This window comes from Tetrao urogallus, assembly GCF_951394365.1.
Source record: "Tetrao urogallus genome assembly, chromosome: 2".
NCBI lineage: Eukaryota > Metazoa > Chordata > Aves > Galliformes > Phasianidae > Tetrao > Tetrao urogallus.
The window spans coordinates 104,432,502-104,454,631 of record NC_136814.1 but is presented as its reverse complement, the minus strand read 5'-3'; positions in this window follow the sequence as shown (position 1 = coordinate 104,454,631).

The following is a 22,130-nucleotide window of genomic DNA, read 5'->3' as shown; positions in this document are numbered from 1 at the left end:
AGCGCTTCTCTGGCAGTGCTGGAGCCGCCTCTTCCTCGGGCTCGATGCTGTTGGGTACCGTGTGCTGTGGTGCCCGGGACACTTTGCAGACACGAGCATACACAGGTATGGGGCTGCCTGGGCTGCACGGCTCCTCTTGCACAACAAAGCACTGCACCGGGTCCCCACCGTCCCCATCGTCCCTATAGGGCTTCTCCAGCCCAGCACTGAGCTTCTGGGATTTGTAGCGGATGCTTTCGTAGATGGACCCCTGGGCATCCTGCACTGCGTCCACTGCGGGCTCTGCGGTGTCACCGGGCAGCAGCGGGAGCTGCCTGTGACGGAGGAAGTCTGGGGTCCTCGGGGAGGATTTAGGGGATGTGTTGGGGTGTGGTGACCCAGAGATGTCCGTGTTCCCCTCACTGGTGACGTCTGTCCTGCTGCAAGGCGATGCACCTACAGGGAAAGAGAGGGAGAGGCTGAGGTGGGGGAGATGCGTGGGGGCACCCCCTCATTTCAGGGTAAGGTAGCAATGAGGAAATGTTCTTAAATGAGAGCTTTGGTGCATTTCTTCCTGCCTGCCGGTTCTATCCCTTCTCTTTGGTTTTTGCAAGAAATTCAACAGAAAACAAAGGAAAACCCCATGCATCCCGTGCTCCCCGCCTTCCCTCGCTGCTCAAATATTTATTTAAGGAGGAGGTTCTGCCCTGTGTGCAGGATCTGTCAACAGCAGGAGATGGCAGAGTGGGTGCCGAGCCGGTTTGTTCACCTCCGAGATGAAGGAGGCTCTGGAATAGGTTTCCTTCTGCACTGTGAGAATTCCTCTTCCTGTTGCAAAGCTGCAGGGACGTGGTGCTGTGGGACTTGGGGGGCAGGTTCCCTGCAGCAGGTGGTTGGGTGCAGGACCACGGAGAGGAAGTTGTGGGGTCGGAGCCATGACCTCCTTGCTGCCCTCCGTCTGTGTCCTGAAACCCCTGCCCCATGAGCATCCCAGTGTGAGCATCCCCGCAGGACCCAGCACCAACACCCCAACGGGCTCTCCAATGGAGATTCCCCCAAAGTGAACATCTCAGTGTGAGCACACCAATGGGAGCATCCCAATGTGGGAAACCCAGTTTAAGCATCCCAACCTGAGCACCCCAAAGCGGGCACCCCAACGTGAGTATTCTAATGCAATCATCCGTATGTGATCATCCCAACCTGAGCACCCCCAAGTGGGCAGTCCAACGTGGGCATCCTCATGTGAACACCCTTAGTGAAACATCTCAAGCTGATCACTCCAACACGAATATCCCAAAGTGGGCACCCGAACCTGAGCGCCCCAGTGCAAACATCCCCATGTGAGCATCCCAAAGTGGGCATCCCACTGCAAGTATCCCAGTGAGCACCTCAACCTGAGCACTCTAAAGTGAACATCCCGACTTGAGCACCCCAAAGTGGACACCCCAATGTGAGCATCCCAATGCAAGCATCCCGACCTGAATGCTCTGGTGTGGGACCCCCAAAGTTGGCACCCCAATGTGAGTATCCCAGTGCAAGCATCCCAATGTGAGCACCACAACACTGAGTTTTCCAAAGTGGACATCCCATCATGGGCACTTGAAAGTGGGCACCCCAATGTGAGCATCCCACTACAAGCATCTCCACGTGAGCACCCCAACCTGAGCACCTCAAAACGGGTGCTCCACTGCGGGCAACCCCATGCGTGCACCCTAACACAAACATCTCAAATTGATCACCCCAATACAAAGATCCCAAAGTGAGCATCCCAACCCGAGCATCCAAACAAGGGGAACCTCAGCGTGGGTAGCACAGTGCAAGCATTCCCAAGTAAGCATCCCAAGAGGGCATCCCAACTTGAATATCCCAGTGCAAGCATTCCCATGTGAGCACCCCAAACGGGCGTCCCAATCTGAGCATCCCAATGCAAACATCCCAAGTGTGAGCACCCTACAATGGACATCCCAAGGTGAGAACCCTAACATGTACATCCCAAAGTGGGGACCCCAACGTGAGCATCCCAGTGCAATCATCCCCATGTGAGCACCTCCAAAACGGGCGCTCCAGGCTGAGCATCCCCCCGTGAGTGAGCACCATAACACAAACACCTCAAGCCGATCACCCCAACGCAAAGATCCCAAAGCGAGCACCCCAACCTGAGCACCCCAAGGCGGGCACTCCAGTGTGAGCAGCAGCTCAAAGTCCCGCAAAGCCGCGGCTCCTCCCAATCCTCGGAGCGAGCAAATCATTAACCGCGCCGGCAGCACCGCGCCACGGACCTTCGGACTGCGGTGGCACAGCGCGCACACACGCGTGCAATGCACACTTGTGTCTGTGCACGTGTATTTGCACGCCCGCGGGCATGTGTGCCAATGCAATGGCCGCGCGCGCACGTAAGCGCGTGCATGTGCACATTTGCACGCGCGTGTTGCACGCTCAGGCGTGTGCAACGGTTTCCTCGTGCGCAGCACCCGTGCAGGTGGGTGGGTGCGCATGGGGCAGTGGGAGCGCGCACAGCAGCAGGAGCGGGGGTAGCGGAACGCCGCCGCCGCCTGTCCCCATCGCTGTCCCCGTCTCTCCGTCCCCTGCCCCATCCCTACCTCCCAGCAGCGCTCCTTCCCCATCTCTGCAGTCCGGTCCCGACAGCGTCACCTGCAGCAGAAACGAAGAGAAGCTCGCGCACCCGCCCCAAACTCTTGTGCAGCACTCGCGCACGCTCACACGCCTCATGCCTGCCCCCCCCATTGCGTCTCATTGCCCCCTATCGCCCCCCAGCCCCGCAAATATCCTCTCTGGCTTTTAGGGGTGCGCTGGGCTCAGTGCCTCTCAACCCCACGAGAGATTCTCCCCGCTCTCCCACTCCTAAGCCTGTTCCCGCGTCCCCCTGATGTTTCGGGTTTGGTTTTTTTTTTTGGGGGGGGGGGGGGATTCGGGACCGTTCCCGCTGCCGACGCTGGGGGGCTGTCCAAGCCCGTGCGACAGCGCTGTCCCCAAGGAGCGACGCGGCGACATCCGACGACGTCTCGTTTTGAGTGAAGAAAGGATTCATAGGGGATGGGGGACGGAGGGGTGCACAGCCCGTTTGTCCCCTTGTCCGTCTGTCCCCCGCAGGGACGGGTTGTTACGGGTGGGGATCGACTGTTAATGAGATGGAGACATTAGCAGTGGGCACACGGGGACAAAAAGGGGATGGGAACACAGAGCAGAGCCCCCCCGGCCACACCGCTCTCACCAGCCTCGAGTTCCCTGCGTTGCTCTGGGTGGAGAGGCGTCCGCTCGCCCTGTAGAAAGGGAATGGTGGCACCAATGTTCCCATGGCCACACTTTGGCTGAGCCAAAAAGCATGGCACGACCCCCATGGGGTGCTGAGTCCTCGCCAATCCCCCATGTGAGGGCACATACCTGGGGCAGAAGGCGCAGAGGAATAGCAATAGCAGGAACCCAATGGGTGCAGCAGCAGCCAAACCCCACGGCAGCACCGGGGCCATCGATGGGAGCTGGTGGGGGACGGGCACACTTCAGAATAGGTGCAGGGGTGACCTCACTCTGCTTCCAGGAAGCTTTTCCCACACAGATTCCATAGGAATTCCCATCCCTTGCTCCAACCAGGGCTATACAGCACTGTCCCCCCACAGCTAAGCCCACAGAGGATTTGGTGTGATAGCAGTGCGGGCAGGGCCCTGTGCCCACGGTTGGCACCCATGGGCCGTGGTGCCTGAGGGCTGCAGGAAGCCGTGCCCCATCCCAGGCCTGGATTGCTGGCATAGCTGTGCCGTGACACAGCGCTGTCACACCCCATGGCGCCCGGCTCACCTCACAGCTTTTGCTCTTACTCAAACACCCGTGTTTGGTGGCTGCTCTCCCCACTGTTGCAATGGGGAGGGTGGGTGAAAAAGGGGCTGGAGAGAGGGGTAGCATCCCACTGTATCCCTAGTTAATCCTTCCTGCATCCCTGCTACAACCCCCCCTTTTGGTGCCAATTTATTCCCTCCTCCCCTTTTTTGCCCCCCCCCCCAGACCCATTCCTGCTACATCCCTATTGCATCCCTGCTGCATTCCGCTGCATCCCACCATATACCTATTGTATCCTTCCTGCATCTCTCCTGCATCCCTGGATCCCGTTGCATCTTCGCTGCATCCCTCTTGCAGCCCTAGTGCATCCCAAGTGCATTCCCACTGCATCCCTGCTGCATCCTCCCTGAAACCTTGCTCCATCCCCTCTGCATCCCCACTACATTCCTACTGCACCCCTATTGCATTCTCACTGCATTCTGCTGCGTATCTACTGTATCCCACTGCATTTCCACTGCATCCCCACTGCATCCCTGCTTTATATCTACTGTATCCCACTGCATCCCTCTGCAGCCATCCTGCATCCCTGCTGCGCCCCTGTTGCATCCCTCCTGCGCCTCCATTGAAACCTTGCTCCGTCCCACTGCATCCCTCACTGCATCCCCACTGCATCCCTCTTGCATCCCTATGGGACATTTCTGAACCCACCCAGGCAGCCCCCCTCCAAGAAACACATTCCCACCCTCCTCCCCCCAAACTTCAGCTCTGTCTCTCACCAGACCCCTGCCCAACACTGACTGGGGGTCGGTTGGGCTTCTCACAGGAAAGTTTCAGGGTGGAAACCCTGCAAAGAGAGCCTGGTGCTGCCCAACAGGCTGAGCCTGCTCTGCTGGCTCTGTGCTGCCCTGCCCGGTGCTGGAACCCTATTGTGACCCCCCCACCGTGTCCAGAGCACCCTGCCTGTACTGTGGAGTTGTTAGGGGTGAGTTGTCCCCAGCGTGGGTGCCCTCACCCCAGGGAGCTGGGTTCTGTGGGGTAATTGGTCATAGGCTGGAAGGATTTTTCTTCCAGAAACCCACTCAGTCAAGTACTCGTTCCTATTGGATGCTCCAGAGGAGCACAGGGGTAATTTCAGGCATTGCCCATCCGTCTGAGCCCACCCTGCCTCAGTTTCCCCATCTGTACACTGACACCATCCTCAATGTACCCATGTTCCCCACAGCTCAGCCTCAAGGCCCAGGACCTCCAATACCCCTCTCTGTACCCCTCCTCAGGCTCAGAGACACTCACCCAGGTGCTGCTGGACCCCTGGGTGCTGCTGGCTGCTGTTCCACTCAACTTTGGCCGGGAGCAGTGGGTGGCACCCGTCACACCCCAGCTTCCTGCTGCTGCCTCACCCGGCCCCATGGAGCTGTGCCCTGGGCATGCGGGGAAACCCTGAGCTCCAACAGCACCAAAATCAGCAACCTCAGGGGGGTTCTGAACACCCATGGGGGGTCCTAACAGCCATGGGGGGTCCTGCAGCCCAGGGGAGATCCTGCAGCCCTAGGAGGGGTCTTGTGCTCCCAGACCCAGTGCTATGGGACCCCCCTGGGGAGCTGCTGGGAAGGGTTAAGCCAGGATCAGAGCCCCTAGGAATAGTGCTGGATCCCCCCTTATTCAGGATCCACAGCCATCCCAGATTCCCTCTGCACTCTCTCTGTCCCCAGCCATCCTCCAACCCAGATCCCCTCCATCCTGGATCCCCTGTACCCATGATCTCTTCCATCCTGGATCACCCTCCATCCTAAATCCTGTCCATCCTGGATCTCCTTCATCCGTGATACTCCTCCATTCCAGATCTCCTCCATCCTGGATCTTCCTCCATCCCAGATTGCTGCTCTCCCAGATCACCCTCTGTCCTAAATCCACTCCATCCCAGATCCCCTTTTGCAGTTCCAGGTGGGAGCAGCTCAGCCCTGAGCCTCCAGATAGAGCTGTCCCTGCTATGTGCTATTAAGATAAATTCCTCCCGTGACAAGTTCATCTCTGCATTGTCACTTCATTAGGATCCAGACACTGAAACACATAAAAAGCTGTTCAATGATGTTGGAAGCAAAAAAAAAAAAAAAATCATTTAATTACAAACTCCCCCCAACGTGGCTGTGTGTTCTGCTGCAGCACTCAGATCCGTGACCCCAAACCATGGAGCTATCATCAGTACTATTTAGAAAATTGGAGCAATTTGCTCAGAATGCAATACATGCTGAAGCTGAAATCTGAAAAAGACCTGTCCCTTCCCTTCCCTTCCCTTCCCTTCCCTTCCCTTCCCTTCCCTTCCCTTCCCTTCCCTTCCCTTCCCTTCCCTTCCCTTCCCTTCCCTTCCCTTCCCTTCCCTTCCCTTCCCTTCCCTTCCCTTCCCTTCCCTTCCCTTCCCTTCCCTTCCCTTCCCTTCCCTTCCCTTCCCTTCCCTTCCCTTCCCTTCCCTTCCCTTCCCTTCCCTTCCCTTCCCTTCCCTTCCCTTCCCTTCCCTTCCCTTCCCTTCCCACTCCACTCCACTCCACTCCACTCCACTCCACTCCACTCCACTCCACTCCACTCCACTCCACTCCACTCCACTCCACTCCACTCCACTCTACTCTCCTCCTCTCCCCATCCTCTCCCCAACCCTTCCCCTCACCTTTCCCATACCAACACATGGGTACAGCCACAGCAAAGCTGACTCCCAAGAGGCAATAAATTCACAGCGCTCAGCACTGTTCCCAGTAGCATTCCCCCAGGAATATTTTGTTCATCACTCGAAAGGTGCCCACATGTTCTGCAGAGGGCAGCACGACATCGGTGTTGGACAATCACATCTTTCTTGGTGCCATTTCTGGGTGCAAATCTGTGCTGCCAAATCGCTTTACAAAAAGTCTTCATGAAATCACAGCTTTTCCGCCTGATTATGGGGACTGGGGACAGGGAGGTGGTGGGGTCACCGTCCCTGGAGGTGTTCCAGAACTGTGAGGATGTGGCACTGAGGGATGTGGGCAGTGGGCATGGTGGGTTGGCTTGGGGTTGGAGTGAGCGATCTTAGAGTTCTTTTCCAATCTAAATGGTTCTATGATTCTATGATTCCCTTCCCAGGCTGGCAGTGCCTGACAGCAATGCAGCTCTGAGATTCTGGCACAGTGAGCCCATGCTGGTATCCTCCAAACCTGGGAGCAGTGGTAGCATTTGACAATTCTGGCCTGCTGCCGTTTGTAATTAAGCCGTATGCCTCCAGCAGTCATTTGTCACCCTATTTTAAGCCTGCTGGAACTGATGTGCCTTTCTGACGGTCTTACTTAAAAATTTAATGACTTTTAAAATTTTCCATAAGGCTGAGATGTATTCGTCACTCTGCATCACAGCTGCACGGTGCTACCAATGCAATGCCACCTGCAGAGTTGGGTTTGCACCATGTTGGGCTCTTCCTCAGGGATCTCCCACAGCCCAAGCTGCTGGGCACCCTGCTCTGGGTGGCTCTGCTGAGGTAGGACGGGACCAGAGGGACACAAGGATGCCTCCAGCCCTAAGCACCCTGGGGCTCTGTGAGCTGGGTGCGGTGACAGATGGTCTCACTGGGGCTCCCTTTTCCACCAAAGGTTGGTGATATTGGTGATCCTTCAAGGTCCCTTCCCACCTGGATTGCTCTGTGACGGATCTGTCTTTACAGCTGATTCAATGCTGGGAGCAAAACCCACCTAAAAGTCCTAAAAGTGAATGCCCCATCCTGGAGGTGTTCAAGGCCAGGTTGGATGGGGCCCTGGGCAGCCTGGTCTGGTATTAAATGTGGAGGTTGGTGCCCTGCATGCAGCAGGGGTGGTTAGAGCTTCATGATCCTTGAGGTCCCTTCCAACTCAAGCCATTCTCAGATTCTATGAATCTATGAATGAAAGCCATTCCCCTCCCATTTGATGGATAGGAAGACCCAACTGTACCAGCAAGGGCACAGCCTTTGAGCAGCATCACCACAGCATCCTCCACCCACGGATGCCATGCTGCGTGCCAACATCGCCATTCCCCCAGCCAGCCCCAGGCTCAGCTCCGTGCTGTTCATGCTGCTCCCACGTGTCTCGATATCTCCAAAGGGGCAGGAATCACGCAGCAGGGTGCCTGCTTTGGGACTGCCCTCTGAAATCCTGCCCGGCCATCGGGGCTCCGAGCCGCCTGGCCAGCGGCCAGCAAAGCACTTAAGTGCGCACTTGGCTTCAAGCATGCAAGCCCTTCCAAACAACCTTAAGTGATTTGCTGGATCCAAAACAAAGTTATTAGCACCTTGCACCACTAAGCCTCTCCGTTGCATGTCATCAACTGTCAGTGATGGGTAAACTGGGATTAGGGTGAAACGCTCCCGTATCTTCCATCATCTCTCCTGAAGGCTTTGCCATGAGCTCCTGTGGCGCAGGGACGGCAGCTCTTTGCACCTCCTGCTTCTTGGGCTGCAGGCTGTTTGCGTGCTCATTGAGTTATGTGTGCCAATTTTGGATTATGTTTCTTCGGGTTTCCTTTCAAAAGCATTTATTTAACAGACCTCATTTTATTGGATGCCATATATTGTTAAGGATACTCAGATTTTTGCTCATTTTCTTTGGCCATTTCTGAATGCATTATTCTACAATTCTGTCTCTATGTATATACATAATATAGCATATAGACATTTCTCTGTTTCCTTCTTCGTCCAGGTAACAGCGACAGGACAAGAGGTGGTGTCCTCAAGTTGCATCAGAGGAGGTTCAGGTTGGAGATTAGGAAACATTTCTTCTCCAAAAGAGCAGTGCTGCAGTGGCACAGCTACCCAGAGGGGTGGTGGGGTCACCAAACCTGGAGATGAGAACAGCAGAGATGTGGCACTGAGAGACGTGGTCAGTGGGCATGGTGGGATGGGTTGGGGTTGAACTGGGTGATCTCAGAGGTCTTTTCCAACCTGAATGGCTCAGTGATTCTACAATTCTTTACACACACATATGTATGCAAACACGCACATGTACCTAAAAGTCTTGGCACATTGGTATGTATGACAGTTTAAAGCTCCCTTCTTTGTTTTGGTTCTTCATGAGATGCACACAAGTTCCCCCTTCTTCTTGGCTGCAAATTCAAAGGAACTGGTGGGTTTGGATCCTTCTGCTTTCAAATGCCAAAATTAAAATATTGCTAATGCAGCCCATTGCTTTCAGGCCCTCAACCAAACTGGGCACTAAAATGCAGGAGATATGAAATTTATGACTGATTCTAAGTTAATTAAACAGCATAATAATTCAATGCTCAAAACAAATGGCTTTAGGTTACAAAGCATTAAAATGAAACAAGGGGGCTCTCAGAAAATCTCAGTGCTTCTGAGCATTTCAGATCATCCTCCTCCCTGCAGAAACAGCAGACGAGGGAATGCCAAGCCATCAGAGTATCAGTTTTCTTAAAAAATCATTCTCTTCTCTCAGCAGATGTACAAAGCTTCACAGAACTTGGAATGGGTTGGGCCACTGAATACTACCAGTTATGGGTAGATTTTTCAGGCCCTTGGATAAATTATCATGGAATCATAGAATGGCCTGGGTTGCAAAGGCCCACAGTGCTCATCCAGTTCCAACCCCCTGCTGTGTGCAGGTCACCAACCAGCAGCCCAGGCTGCCCAGAGCCACATCCAGCCTGGCCTTGAATGCCTGCAGGGATGGGGCATCCACAGCCTCCTTGGGCAACCTGTGCCAGTGCCTCACCACCCTCTGGGGGAAAAACTTCCTCCTAAGGTCTAACCTAAACCTCCCCTGTCTCAGTTTAAAACCATTCCCCCTTGTCCTATCACTATCCAGCCTTGTAAACAGCCGAGTCTCTCATAAAGCATACTAGAAGGGATTTCTAGGGTGGAAAGCTTACTTTTCTCTATTTGGTGGCCATGAGTTCCCCTTTTCCTATTGAAGATCTGCAGTGTGATTCTGAACAGCTTCCAGGGATGGGAGCACATGAGCCAGGATGCCAAGGAAGCCTATGGGCTACATGCAAGGCTCACCAACTTGCCCAATGTCCAATATCACCCCCAAGAAATGCATTAGGGCACTGCAACCAATTCACACCTCCATGGATGTCAACTGACATCTACCAAGATCAGCTCGTGGAAAAGGTGCAGGGTATGAAGACACTGCTGTTCAGCTAAAATGCCATCACAGCCAGGATTCCATCGTGTCTCTCCTCCTTCTTCCTGGTTAAACTTTGTGTCATCACAGTGCTGCTTAGCTTTGGCCCAGGATCTTTAAATATTCAACTTAATGCAGTATCAGTGGAAGTGTTAAAGCTCTCTCCATGAGTTTGAAGCACACTGTACGTATGCTGGGGTGTATTTGGAGGTATGCAGCTGACAGCCCATCTTCAGCTGACCCCTTGGACAAAGCTTAGCCCTGGAGGTGGCAGCTTCAGTGTCCATCCTCATCACATCCTCTGGGTTCCACCGTGGTCCCCATCCACACAAGACTCCCTCTTCCCACTCCGATCCCTGCAATTTCACACCTTGCCACAGCTCCTGGGATTTTGTAGCATTTTGCAGCTTTCCAAAGAAGCCTCACTTCCTACAATGAGGACAAAGGGAAGAGGCAGCCAGCCAAAGGCATGCAGGCTGGGAGAGGGAGAGCAGCTGGAAATCATTATCCCAAGGACTCAAGCAAAGCTGCAGCACTCTGGTGGGGGACATGTGTCCTGCTGAGTCCCCTGCTGTGTTCAGTTCATGTCTGGTCCCCTGCAGCCAGAACCACAAAGGGCTTTGGGAATGGGACCTGCAGTCCCCCATGTGTGGGATCCCATCAGCATCTCCTGGTGCAGATGTGTGGGGGAAAGTTGGTGTTGTGAAGCCAAAATGTGTCAAAAGCAGTTTGAAAAAAGGACAAGGTGGCACCATGCAGAGTGCAAGAGCTTTTTCACAAAGTCCCCCCATTCCCTTGAACATCACCAACTTTTCCCCCTTCCAGCTGTGGTCCCTGGGCTCTGCTGTTTGTTTTGCTGCCGCTGCATCCATCCCAGTTACATTTTTAAGTAAAGAAGAGCCTTTTTCAATTGACCCCACTAATCCCAAATTGCAGGCTTGGCTGGCAGAGGTGTAGTTGTGCCCAAAGGAATTCCTTCCCCTCTGGAAGGAAGGGATAGAAGCTGATCAGAAGCAAGAGGATGGAGAGATGGATTTTGGTATGGAAAAACTGAAAGAAAAGTCTTCAGAAAAGACAGACACCAAGAATTAAAGACGTTGCATGACAACCTGATGGCTTCCTATGAGATGTTTTCCAGTAGAAAGTGGGATTGCCCATTGCGTGGATCCATTGGGTCAGGACAGAGATTTCAAATCCGTTCTGTGTCTGGTCTCACTGCATTGAGGCAATTGGAGCAAAATCCAACAGCCACATCCTTACCAATATGGGATTGGTACCAATATCCTCTGGTGTCGTGTTGGTATCAGCCAACCCTGAGGACACTCAGCCTTTTCTGTAGTGCCTGGGAAGTGCTAAACGATGGGAAGACAACTCAACCTCAGGTCAACGTATTTCAGGTTGAGTATTAGGAAACCTTTCTTCTCCAAAAAAGTGGAGATGCAGTGGCAAAGGCTGCCCAGGGAGGTGGTAGAATTGCTGTCCCTGGAGGTGTTCAAGAGCTGAGGAGATGTGGCACTGAGGGACGTGGTCAGTGGGCAATACTGGACGGTTGGACTAGATGATATTAGAGATCCTTTCCAACATGAATGATTCTATGACCTCAATTTGAAGCAGAACTCCAGACCTGATGTATAAAAGGGTTTAGAGAAAATGCCATCAGTCACCATTATGCTGAATGTAATGATGGGGATGTGCTCCAGATCCATGTGTGCATGGCCACGAGCAGACACCAGCTCTGCCACCACGTGGATTTGTGACTCACAGTGCCAAAGTGACATCTCCCGAAGGTTCATTGAGTATTTGAGAGCCATCACAAAACTGGCCAGGAGTTTTGCCCATCAAATGGCGTATTTAGGCATTTCTTTCCTTTTGGAAACTGAAGTGCAGAAAGCAAATGTGCAGCATACTTAAAGCAAGTCGGAGCTGGCAGGAGAGGGACGTAAAGTGAAAAAGAATGGTTTGGAGACGGAAGAGCGTGCGTGCGAGGAGCCAAGCCGACAGATCTGACAAGACAAGAGCAGATGAATGCACGAAACCCGAGACTCCTAGCGAGTGCAACAGCCCCAAACAATGCAGAATTGTTAAAGCAAAAAGCAAAGAGAGGAAGAAACAAAAAAAGCGACAAATAAATTCTGAGTGGTCAGATTGCTTGCCAAGAGCTTTTTTTCACGCGGTGGAATGTAATAAAATAAACTGTTGGCAGAACTCTGCCTGGAGATGATGGCACAGAGAAGATGATGGCACGGAGACGGGGTGTGAGAAGTGACAGGGCAGGGGACATGGCTCTGAGGCCACCACACGGCTCCGTGTCATCCTCCAAATGGAGCCCAGGAAGCCCCCACGCCAGCAGGGCCATTCAGTGCAACCGGGGGCTGCGGTATTGATCTCAAGTGGAAAATATGCAGTGATGTATAGCAGCAGCGCCCGGCCCGCCGGCAGGATGAAGGGGATCTTTCTTACAAAAAGGAACAGCGAGAGCAGCAGCGGGGCGCTCAGGCTGCACCCGCTCCCCGATGTCGCACGCGAGCTCGGCTCCGCTCCGTCTGCTCCGGGATGGTGGGAGGAGGAGGAGGAGGAGGAGGGAAGCAGAGCCACCACAGCAGGCTGGTTTTGGGGAGGAATGAGGCACATGTGACCCAATTAGGAACATCTGCCGTGTGTGTCCCCATTGGCGGCGCCGGAGCTGGCGTCCCACCCGGTTCCACAACCTCCTGGAGAAGAAGGGAATCCCAAGGGTTTTTGACATTTCACTGTGAAATCCCTATTTCCAGGCCTTTTCGTAAATAAAAAATGAGGATAGGGAGGGGATTTTTTCTTAGCAACCACAGTGGTGCCTGCTGAGACCCTCGAACACAATGCTGTGCAGGGTGAATGCAGAAGAGATTGGAGTTGTGTGCGTTCAATGGGAGATGATGGTCTGAAGTTGTGCCAGGGAAGGTGTAGATAGGCTACTAGGGAGAATTTCTTCACAGTGAGGGCGGTCATTGGAAGAGGCTGTCCAGAGAAGCGGTGAGATCCCCGTCTCTGTTATGCCTGATCCCTGGAGGTGCTCAGGGCCAGGCTGGATGGGGCCCTGGCCAGCTTGATGTGGTTGGGAGCAGTCAGCTCATAGCAGGAGTTGGGGATGGGGGTGTTTAAGGTCCTTTCCATCCCTACCATTCTCTGATTCTGTAGTTCTATGATTACACGACTCTCTGATCTTTGGAGATATTTAGTAGATGTGTGGATATGGCACTAAGGAACGTGGATTAATGATGGGACTTGGTGGGTCAGGTCAGTGGTTGAACTCGATGGTCTTGAAAGTCTTTTCCAACCTAGATAATTTCATAACTCCATGATTCTACCAGCAGCAGAGAGAGCAGCATCTGCGTGAGTGAGCACTGTAGGCTGGGACCTCGCAGACACTACTGGTGGCTCCCATCCATCTGTTCCATCTGTCAGGTGCCAGCATCTGGGTGAGTGCTGCTGTGACAGCCACACACATCCGGCCCCATCCAGCTGTGTGACAGCTGAGTGACAGCCAGTCAGAGATGTGCAGAACCATTTATCCCAAGGAGCAAGCCAATGGGAAACGTCTCCTCCTTGGGGATCCCCAAAACCCTCTGGCCGTGATGCTGGGTACCCTGCTCTGGATGGCCTTGCTCTGACAGGGAGTGGACCAGAGGGATCCGAGGCACCTCCAGCCCTAAGCACCCTGGAGGTTCAGGGTTCTGGGATTTGTCAGGACAAATTTCTGAGGAGTGTGGACCCACGGTAGAGCTGGGACAGGAGGGAGGATGGCACAAAGTGAGAGCGGTTCCAGAATCAAGATAAAATACTGCAAAACCTCCGCTAAAAATGATAATTGCTTTTATGAGAGCTGCCAAGGATCTGTTGGCAAGGGACTGAAAATGAGGCAGAATAAAAGAGGAAAGGGAACAACGCAGCGAAGAAATTAATAGTGGGAGTGGTGTCTTTTCACATTTAATTCTCATTTTAAATTTACTGCTAGGAGCGGCTGTATTTTGAGGGGGATTCATTGATAGTGACACGTTACAATTTTTCCACTATGCGAGGCTTGAAACTATTTGCCCTTTCCACATCCTTATGAAAAAGGTAAATAAAATTATCCTCATTTTAACACTGGGTCATGATGGCCAAGCCTCAGGCTGGGCAGATGAGGGTCTGCAGGGCTCGGCACTGCTTTGCATCATCTGAGAAGCTGCCAGGGCCACTGAGCCACTGTCTCCAGGGCTGGCTGATGCTATGGTGAGGAGCCAGGAGATGAGCTATGGAAATCTGAGCTCCTGCTTCTTGCTGTGAACTGAACTCCCACCGATCACAATGGAAATAGGGATCTCCCAAAGCCCCTGGCCATAGTGCCAGGCACTCCGTTCCAAATGGCCCTACTGGGGTGAAGGAGACCAGAGGGACCCCAAAGTGGCACAAAGATTTGTGTGTAGTAATGCACTGTTCCTTTTATCCTAAAACTTCAGGGAGCAGTCTGAAAGTGAGGGAGAAGGAGGACGGGTGACATGGCAGTGCTTGGCTCCATTCTGCTGTCATGCAGACCTCAGCCTATTTTTTACACACTAAAGGGATAAAGCCCTCCATTACCAGTGAAAATGCCCCATCAGAGTTGGTGCAAGGCTGTGCTGTCTGTATCCCCACAGAGCATTCCCCACAGCAGCCCTGCAGAGCCAATCCCACCCTGAGGGGTTTGAGGCCTGGTCTGCTATGAAATATGGAGGTTGGTGGCCCTGCCTGTGGCAGGGGGTTGGAGATTCATGATCCTTGAGTTCCCTTCCAACCCCGGCCATTCTGTGATTCTGTGATTCTGAGGACTGCAGTATTTTCCAAACACCCTCCAGCAGCAGAAATGCCTGGGATTCAAAATCCAAAGACACCCCCCCAGCTTGCAGGTGTCCATGCTCTTTATCGTGGCAAAATGGCAACACGTCTGCTCACTCACCTTGTTTTACAAAATATATATTTATGGGAAATCTTGCCCAGCAAGATTTTCCCTGCTTTGCCCTTTCTCCAGCTACCCACAAACTATTGCCCTGGTTCATGCCACACTCTGCAGAAAGGAGCAGAAGGAAATTTCTGCATACACAAAGCCCGACGAGCCACAATTTGCACCAATTCTGTATTAATATGATGTTTACATCAGTGTAACTATGTTGGAGAGGCTGTGTTAATGCTAAAATCTGCAGTGTGGGTGAGGTCTGTCCAGATGGTCCTAATCATAGATAGACCCAGACACAGGTGGTCCCAAACATAGATGGTCCAAAAGAGATGGTTCCAAACATAGATGGTCCCAAACACAGATGGTCCGAAACAGAGGATGAGAAAATCTTCATATCAGTCTCCTTCATGCAGTCCAGCAGTGCTACGACAACTGAAATCAGTGCTACCAGGTAGTTCTGCAGGTAACAGGGTATTCACTTCGTGGAAGAAGGGGAAATTAAGGAATTTCAAAAAAAGCAGCAAAGCTTTTATTTGAACTTCTGAACCTGTTTCCAGCACCTGTGAGTTGATGGAACCATAGGATCCTGTCATGGTTGGGGTTGGAGGGGACTGTGAAGACCATCCAGTTGATGATGAAGATCCTGTAGTTTCCAGAGAGAGAGCCAGCACTTCTGCATGCAAACACGTTGGTTTTATGGTTTGCAAGTACCATGTCACCATGCACACCCTAAATAAAGAACAACAACCATCAGGATCACTAACAGAGGGAAAACAGAAGGCCTCAACTCCTCTGACCTCCAGTTCCATCTCCAGGTTGCCACGGTTTTGGCAACACTTCTACATTCAGGTGGCAAAGCCATGGGTGCATCTTGGCTGTGTGTACTCACCGAGGAGCTCTGAGGCAAGCCAGGCATTCTGCTGGCTTGTTTCCACTTTGAATTCAGCAACTGGAGAACTATTATTGGATATTTCATACATAGCAGATGGCTCTGCATTTGCTGAATCCTAAATGAAAATCACTAAGCCAGCAAGAAAATAATATTTCATTTTTCACTGCCCTTGGATTCTCTGCGGTCTCCCTGGGAAGAAAGCGGAGCTCCCCCAGGGAGGCAAGGCTCCCCACTTGAGCAGCACTGCAATGGCAAGAACAAAAGGGAGGGAAGAAATAATAAGTATTTCTGGGACGTGAAATGTTAGATTAATTTATCATCTGCATGGGCAGGGCAAGCGCTGCATGGCTGCAGAAGCAGCGGCTCTCTGATGTAGGAGATCAAGTACAAAGACGAGAAACAAAGCTTCCATGGGAATAGGGAGGTTAAGTTAAAAAAAAGAACCAACCCCAACACAAAAAGAATCCAATAAAAGGAAGGTGAGAGGTGTCAGAGAGAAGCCCTGGTACAGAGGAAAGTTTCTTCCCTGGGCTAAGAAGCAATGCTGCAAAGGTGTGTGTTTTCTCATTGCTTTCACCCTGCTCTGCCAGGATCTTATAGCACCATGCAAATACAAACTGAAATCTGCAATCCTGTTGTTCTTTCTTTAGGTACTGTAGTAAGTATAATTATATTTAAGTGCTCTCTTCATTTCCATTAATGAGGACGCAGACAGTGGTGAGTTCAACAACTTCCTAATTGTGTCAACCTCTATCCACAGCTCCAAGGGGTCCCACTGCCACGTCCCAGCCTTGCCCTTCCAACACAAAGTTTGTCCACCCTTTGCAGCAAAACAATCCCATGAGAATGCTCCCTTCCCTTTCTCACTGAGCAAAACATGAAGAAAATCCCAGCAAGTCTCGCAGACATGCAAAATCCCAATGGCCCAAGCCCTCCAGCTTCCATTTGGTGCCATCCTCTGGCAAACCGTGCCCATGAAGATGGTTCCAATGGCTGCACAAGACCTTTTGGCAGAGAACTATTCAATGGAGGGACATTTCCAATGCTGCACTGCTGGCTTTCCAATCTATATGTTATCATCTCTTTTGTGATCTATTTCAGTTTTACTTTTTAGGCTAAGCAATGTCAACGTGCTCTGTGCAATGAGGATATGCTGTGTCAGTAGTGGGAGTGCACCAACCTTTCCTAACAGCATTTTCTCTGCCTTTTTACCAGGACAAACCCTGCAGAATGTTGGTGGGTCGTTTGTTTGTTGTTGTTTTTTTTGTTGCAGAACAAGAGCATGCTTTCTAAGAAGTCAATGGAAAACCCAATGCCAGCCTTGGTGGCCTCTTGGCCGATTTTCCCATCAGCAGGGCTGCCCCAGCCAGCTAAAAAGGACGACGTGTGACTTCCAAAAGCCTCTCACCTCCTCACAGGCGGGTGTTGGTAAAGTGCTGCCTGATTTGTTTGTAAGGACAGAGCCAAAACCACTAATGAAGCTGGCATTCAAAAAATTGAATGAAGAAGTCGAAGCTGTAAGTAAAAACAAAAAATTGTATCATGGTCCCTTTGGGCTTTTCTTTTTCTCTTCCTATTCTCCACTTCTGTTGTTGCTGCAATTTTTCTCATTTAATGTGCTTTTTTCAGGCTGGGTTTCATCTCTTTGCTTCTTTAAAGCGTTCTCAGTGTTCGCACGTCTTCCCTGGCTGCCCTTTAAAAACTGCTGCATTTCTCCCCACTCCATTCCCACCTTTGACCTCCATCACCTCTTTACCAGCACAGCACTCAAACTTGGTCGTTTCTGAATTTCCCCTTACTAGACCCCTATGGAAGAGAAACTCTGCTTTCCCATTTTGCTGATGGAGGTCTCTGCTTCCCACTTGCTGCATCATCATGCTATGGGCTTTTCCTTTCCCGTGCTCTCCCAGCAGCAGCCAGTCTGTCGGAGCTGGGGAACAGCTGCACCAAAAGGAGCTGGGAGACAAGAAGCACAAAGAAACACCTGGTTTTAGTCTTGCATCTGCCATCATTGGATGGCAACCCCATGAGGGGTTGGAACTAAATGATAAACTTTAAGGTCTCTTCCAACCTAGGCCATGTTGTGACCACAGCAACCTGTAATAGGGCAATGTGTTGAGTTTTTAATGCATTGAGTAAAATGTGACTGGGAGAGGAGCAGTAAGGCTGGGACTTGCAGGTGTGACTCCTGTTGGCAGTGTCTGGAGAAATTCGGCATAGTTTGGGGGAATCGATGCAAATCAAGTCAGCACACCACAGTGGCAGATGAAGTTGGAGATAATTGCAATGGAATATGAAGTGGGGGAAAATCTTCCCTTAAGCTCTATCTTTTGGGTAAAGGACAATGGCGGGCGCTGTGGGGTCACCCCAATGGAAAGCTCTGCTCCACCATACCGCTCTCACTCTCCCTCCTCAAAGGCAGGGAGGACAACACAAACAAAAAAGGGCTCAGGGTTGCAATAAGCCACCTGCAGCACAGCTGCAGCTTTGGGTGATCAGCTCTTAAAACCTTTGCTGATTTTTAGACTTCATAGAAAGACTCCTTGCTTGCCGCCAGCCTTTCTCTCCTCCCTGTACTTGCTGGGACTCGGTCATGATTTACTTAAGAGATCCCATGTGAGATGGTTTGGGCTGTGTTTTATTACCCCTTTGACGTGTGTTTTACACCTCTGGCTGCACAAGGCACCAAGCACACATCTCATTGCTATGTGGTGGGACCCCTGCCATGCATCTGGGAACCATGACCAGCCTGTCAGCAGCACAGTGTTTCCGCCTCATCAGGAGCAGAGGATTTTTCAGGCTGTGTTTCAGCAGGACTTCTTTAATTCCATGTTGCAGTGTATTTCTAGATCTATCAGTTCACACTACCAATCTATTGAGCTGTAATATTGAGTAACCATAGCAACTGGTAAATCTTTTGGGGTAAGGCAAATGCAGTCTGCCCATACATAGACAATTTGGCTGTCATCTTTTTTGTATGCCTAATCTGAGCTCACATGTCTCCTAGTACCATGGTACCATTTCATTTCCAGGACTGGAACTTAAATCAACCTGGACATCAGATTTTAGATAATAAATGTTGATGGGGACGGGTTTTTTTGCAGGAAGGCCTCATTTCTGGGAGAGCCTCCTGTGCTGTCAGCAATCTCACCAGCTGCACTTGGGATGAGATTTAGCACTGCTGCTCTCCAGTTCATCTTTCTTTTGTAAAAAAAAAAAACAAATAAACTCATTTTTGTCTCTTTTGTCTGTATTCTATGATCACAATATGACACTGCTCAAGTTTCATTTGTTTACTAAGTGCCTTGTGTAGGCAGCTGTCTCCTATACCAAAGGAGTTAAAAACTCTTGGCTCATAAAGCAGCATCACTTTGGCCTCTCATAGTGCTGTATACCATTACACCCAGCACAGCCAGCGGCCTCTGCTGTAAATATTTCCTTTACTTCAGAGCCACGTTTTTACTGGACTTTGCCTTTGAGGAAAAAAAGAAAAGAAAAAAAAAAAGCAAAATGCTTTTGTGGTGGTGGAGCAGCAGGACACCCTGCTGCCTTGTTGCCACTGAGGGGAAGCCTTGCATTGCTGAAAGGACAGGTTGCTGCTTGCTCGGGGAGGATCCCTTGTACCAAAAGGACAGAGACACAGTCTGAGCGCTTCCCATTCCCAGTTTCAGTTTCCACTCTGTTGTGGGATTTTACATTCATTCAGTTTCAATGGGAATATTCTCCTTTCACATCTCTGGTCACTCTGATGACAGTGCTCCACTGTAATTCTCATTTGCAGTAATTTTCAGGCAGTCAGGGCATGGACAACCTCTCCAAGTCAGGTTATTGCCATTTGTACTGACTGCAGAGAACATGCTTTAGCAGGGGTTGGACTAGGTGGTCTCCAGAGATCCCTCTCAGCCCCTATGACTCCATAATTTCATGATTCTGTGGTTCTGTTACCTCACATAGGACCCTCATGAGCACAGAGTTTGGGTGCCAGCACCCCAAAGCATTACCAATCTGAGGGATCCAGCTTGCTGCAGGAATAGCACAGACTGATAGCAGGAGACACGCAGAGCTGCCTGTGTTTGAGGCTGGAACTGCTGCTGAATTGGACCAATCTTCCCTGCCCTCGCTCTGCTCCAGGTCCCTTCTTGCTCCTCTCCGCAGCCACAGCAGCTGACCAACAGGCAAAGTTGTTCCATACACACAAATCGGGAAGAAAAGCAGAGGAAAAAGTTGAATCATAGAATCGCAGACTCATAGAATCATGCAATGGATCCCCATTCCTCTTCTGTGCTACCTATGAAGGACAAACCAGAGAAAATTTCATTTGTGATCTATAAATTTCAGACTGTGACAAGGCTCTCCATTTTCCCTTTGTACCTTGATTTGATGTGATGGAGTTCATCCCATTTAACTGCAAGCACTGCTTCCCACTTATCCTGCAAAGCATCACCTTTACCTCTTTCCTCTCTCTTTGATTGCTTCCCGTGTTTTTTCTTGCATTTCTAATCACTACTGGTGCATCTGTTATCCAGGTTAAAGCATCCGCCTCTGCAGGAGTCTCTGCTACAAGTAGGGACCTAATTAACTGCACAGGATTTCACTGAGGCCTGGAGCTGAGCAGACAGAGGAATCTTTGAGGGATAAGAAGAATATTCAGGACAATTCATAACACGAATCGATGATATTCTCTGGGAAAAGAAAAATTACAGAAGCATAGAATCATTCAGGTCGGAAAAGATTGCTATCACTGAGTCCAACCCCAGCCCACCCCCACCGTGCCCACTGACCACATCCCTCAGCACCACATCCCCACAGCTCTTGAACACCTCCAGGGATGGGGACTCCACCGTTCCACTGCTTTGAGGTGCAACTAAATGGGATTCAGTGTGAAGTGAACCCCCCTTGGCAGGGATAGACAGGACAGAAAGCCGGAGCTGTGAGTCTCTGGCAGCATCCAAGAGCACTGATCAGTGAGGAAGCTGCTGGTACGGCATCAGCGCAGGGGAAGCATCCGTGCCCAGGGGAAGGGGCATGGAAGCCAGCAGGAATCCGGTGTCGAGCGCTGTTGGAGATAAAAGAGTGAAGGAGACGGACTGACAGATCTGTCTCGCTGCGGCAATTCTTGTGCGCCTCATGGAGCTGCTCATGGGTTTCAAAGTAAGCACTTAAGTGCCTATTGGCTGCGCGAGGGCTTTAGTGCTCTTCAAACTAGTGAAGCAGATGATACTTCAAAGGCATTAAAAGTAGGTTAAGGAAAGCATTTCGCAGACTGAGTAGACATCTGAATAAAACTGACAGTCTTTAAGTGCAGATGAGTAAATAGAGGGAGTTCTCAGTGGGACCGGCTCTGTAGGGTTAGAGAACAGCTCTGTTTTATTCCCTGTTCGGTGCTTGGTCTCTCCAGTGTGACTGCCAAAAAAGGAGAAGCTATACTGACTCTGATGGGAGCTATCGTGCCACATACGTACAGACCACAACAATCAATCTGTATTTTATTTTAATCTTGACACCATAAACTCAGCAACAAATGAAAATCCTTTCGGGAAGGAAGAAGAAAATACTCTTTTATTTTCGGTGTCAGCCAATTAGCCCAGTGCCCTGGCTGTGCTGGAAGGAGCTGCTCAGCCCTTACCTTTCAGCCCTCAGTCACCCAGAAACACCACCTCAGCTTCTGATTGAAGCCCATTCTGTAGGGCTCCGAAGCTTTTTGAAAAGTCATTTTAAAGTATTTTGTACTTCCGTGATTAGTAACACTTGAGAGGACTAAAAGTGAAGAAGTGCCTCTCCCCACCCCCACGTTTTAGCCTTTTGCTCAGATGAGATAAAGAAATGAGGTTACTTGATTTCCCTTTAGAGTTTATAATCAGCCACACTATTTTAACAAATTGCATTTAGTTCCACTTTCTGTTTCTGAAACACGAGTCCAATGCAGCCGTGTTTTGGTTACAAGCTCCACAGGAAGATGTTCCAAATGTCAACAAATACAATCGCAATCTTATTATCTTTCCTTTTAAACGTCAAGCACTATCTCTACCAATGTGAGCTTTTGTACATCTTTCTGAAAGCAATTTTATTTCTGATTTGAAGCTGCCTAATATCAGGCATTAAGGATCAGCTTTTAGAAACTCACTGAGCAACAACCTGCTGCAGGAGTCCATTGGCACTGAGTCCTACGCCCGGTAATAGATTGTTGCGAAGCCTGGTATTCCCTATGGTAGTAAATACAGAGTCTTGGCATCGCTGATGCCAAATCCACGAGGTTCTGTGTCAGCATGTCTTCTAAAATGATTATACCTACACGAAACAGGCAGTATTTCTTCTGCTCGGCTCAATGTTACAACCTCCTTTCTGCAAACAGCTGTGTCATTAACTTGTCCGGCGTCATGAGGAACGG